This window comes from the organism of the source record quoted next, unplaced genomic scaffold (genome assembly GCF_019419815.1).
Source record: "Pyrus x bretschneideri cultivar Hongxiangsu unplaced genomic scaffold, Pyrus_bretschneideri_v1 Contig245, whole genome shotgun sequence".
Classification (NCBI taxonomy): Eukaryota; Viridiplantae; Streptophyta; class Magnoliopsida; order Rosales; family Rosaceae; genus Pyrus; species Pyrus x bretschneideri.
The window spans coordinates 3,043-6,488 of NW_025999552.1; the positions used below are offsets into that span (position 1 = coordinate 3,043).

Here is a 3,446-nt window from a genome sequence, read left to right on the forward strand (position 1 = left end):
ACAGTGATTGCCTTGCAAGTGGAGATACAAGAACAAATTTTAAACGCCTCTAATGCCACTTTGCAAAGTGTGGCTACCTCAATGAAGCTCAAGTTTGACAAATATTGGGGTCACATTGAAAAGGTGAATCCTATTCTCTTTGTAGCCCAAGTACTCGACTCTAGGTACAAATTTGATATGTTGGAGACAATTCTAGAAGAGCTCGGCTATGGATGGGACAAAATAAGAGAGGAGAAAGTAAGGGTTAAAGGCTACGTAACCGAGTTGTATAATGCATACAAGGAGGGAGTGGTCCTTAGTAGTAGTAGTACTAGTAGTACTAGTAGTAGTGCTACCTCAAATGTGGAGCAAAGATCAAGTGTTGTACTAGATGATGTGGGGGGTGTGATTGTAGATATTGATGTTGCTTCAAGGATGACAAAGAAGATCCAACGAAAGAGAGCGGAGGCACAATAAAATGAGATAGCCAATGTAGTGGATATGTACTTCAATGATCCACATCAAAGCCTAACATATGAGGGTTTCAATCTTTTGGATTGGTGGAAAGGAAATTGTGCTCAATATCCAACTCCTAGTAAAGTTGCTAAGGATGTTTTGGCCCTTCCTAGTAACACCGTTGCTAGTGAGAATGCCTTTAGTCTTGGTGGGAGAGTTGTTGATCCTTTTAGAACTTCCTTAACACCTAAAACGGTTGAGGCTTTAGTGTGTACTAGTGATTGGCTTAGAGGAAAAGGATTTTGTTTCTATAAGGAGCCTACACTTGACGAATTCCATTTCTACAAGGAGCTTGAACGCTTAGAAAGAAGTAAGTAAACAATTTAATTTCCTCTTTTATTTTCTTAGTATTTATTATCTATTAGACTATAATTCAATGTAAATGATTTGTGGTTTATTGTTTTAGGCACGGCTAATTTGGGAGGTGAGGAGAATACAACACAAGAAAATGAAATGCCACCTCCACCTCCTCAACCACTCCAAGTTGAAGTTCAACAACGTCAAAATCAATCACTACCTCCACGACCACCCATTGCAAGGGGAAGGGCTCAACCATCAACATCAAGGGGAAGAGTACAAGTACCAACAAGAATGGAGCAACCACAAGCATCAACAAGATCAAGAGGACGAAGGGGCTGAAGATGCCAACAATATTTATAAACTTGAAGCTTTGCTTTTTAGCTTTTGGTTTGTAACTTAATTATTAAAACTTTGGCTCATAACTAATATTTTTGATTTTGGGTTTGTTACTTTATTTATTTTAAAACCTTGGCTTGTAACTATTATTTTTGCTTTTGAGTTTGTTACTTTATTTATTTTAAAACCTTGGCTTGTAACTATTATTTTTGCTTTTGGGTTTGGTACCTAATTTATTTTTATTGCATGCATGATGCATGTGTAGTGGGCAGATTGAAACTTTGTTATTATTGAAACTTTGTGCACAAATGGGTAGTGGGTAGAGTGAAACTTAATTTATGAAATTATATCAAATTTGTGCAGTGGGCAGTGGGCAAATTAGTAGAAATAACAAATTGGCAGTTTGGGCCTAAAAGCATAATATGTCAAATTTTTGCCCAAAAACATAATATGTCAAATTTTTGTCCAAAAGCCCAAAAGCATTTCGGGATTCCCGATTTGTCCCGAAATCCCGAAAATTGGGATTCCCGAAAATTTGGTTTGGGATTGGTATTGAATTTGGGATTCCCAAAAATTTCGGTTTGGGAATCGGGACAAGGGTTTCGGTATGGGATCCCTTACCGAACCACCCCTAGTAATTCAAATCAAGATTTATCTGGTACCCTATATAAATATGAAAATAACATCTATTTACATGAAACTAAATTTAGGAATTGAAGGTACCAAATTATAAGTTTTTTTTTTCCATGCCAAATTTCTAAATTTATATGTCCTCCTCTAAACATAAGGCTGGCTTTGGATTGCTTAATTGAAAAAAAAAAAAAAAGGTTGGAACCATAAATTGTGTTTGGTTAGAAAAAAGAGTTTTTTTTTTTTTTTTTTTTTTCCCTTCAATTGTGGATCAAAAACAATAGAAAGCAAAAGCAGGTTAGACTCTAAAAGAGCACTTTTTTTCATAGAAGAGCGTAAAAATTGTCAATTAATGAAACATTTATGCTGACAATACTATCCTTTTCTCTTATGCTTCGTTCAATTTCCACCTTTCCCTATTTCTCTTGCGCTCTCTCCTCTCCCTCTCATCTGGTTCGGGCATAGACCCATCTATCCTCTTCATCTCCTCCGGTTCAAGCACTCTTCACCAACAACAGGTGAGTTTTCTTTCGTTTCAATTTCTAATTTGCTTATTTTGACAATTTATTGTTGGAATATTGAAATATTGAACTGATTCAACTATAAGTCATTTTCTTCATTTTTCTGTAATTGATTTTTGTTCCGAAATGATTGAAATTTACTGATTAATTTGGTTAAATTCTATTTTAATTAATTTTTGCGACTTGAGGTGGATTAATTTCTTTGGTTAATTTGGTTAGAATCGTTTTCTCCCGTATAATTAGTTGATTAGTTGTAATTTAGTTCGGTGATTAGTTTTTGGATGATACTGGAAGATTTGATTGCTGTTAAATTAAATTTACACAGACATGGATACTCTCTTTCACGTGGTATCAGCCAAAACATGTCTGCAACATAAATTTACACCAGCATGTGGATAGTGAGCTTTTCAAAAGTAGTTTTTTTATTTGGACCAAAAGATAAAAAAATAGTATGAGTCGCATGAAATGGAAGATTGCAGAATCATAGTAAGCATATGATTTTGAGCAGGCAATGAACATCTCAGAGCCTTATCTCTGGCTCATAATTACAATTATGCTATGTAAGTCTTGATGATGTTGTGGTTTTTTTTTCCTTTATTGCGTGACTTGTTGTGGTCTCCATTCTAGATCTATACACATCATATAGCTTCTGATGTTGTTGTGGTCTCAATTGAACTTTGTGTCTTCTTTTGCTCTATCAATAAAATTCAAAGTTTTCAAGCCCTTTTCATTAGTTTTCCTTTAATATTATATATATAAGGATGGCAAAAAAGGTGGGAACTTCAGCAAGAGCTCCACATGGTACATGCAATGATCATAATATATCCGTATTCAGTGAGTTGTGCATCAAGGATGTTGAGGTCGGACGTTGTCTTGGCCCTCACTTTAACAAAAAGAAAAGGCAGTGATTCAAATCAAGATTTATCTGGTACCCCATCTAAAAATCACAAAAAGAAAATAAAAATGAAAAGTAGCAAGTAACAACGCATATTGTATCAGACTACTTGTCTTCTTGTAGTTGGATCTCCAAGTTTTTGGAATGCTCCAAATTCCAGTTGAGCATCTAAATCTGGATCAATACCAGCAAAAACATCTCGAAACAAGGTTCTAGCTCCATGCCAAATGGATTTATTTTTTGTCCCATAATCCCCCACTACTATATAT

At 35.2% G+C, this 3,446-nt stretch overlaps 1 long non-coding RNA gene across 1 annotated transcript; it reads left to right on the plus strand.

Moving 5' to 3' along the window:
• The first annotated feature begins 2,026 nt into the window (after nt 1-2,026).
• Nucleotides 2,027-3,235, plus strand: LOC125478431. The gene is made up of 2 exons (XR_007259250.1): nt 2,027-2,279; nt 3,043-3,235. It is a non-coding gene; the product is annotated as an uncharacterized LOC125478431 (long non-coding RNA).
• The last annotated feature ends 211 nt before the right edge of the window (nt 3,236-3,446 follow it).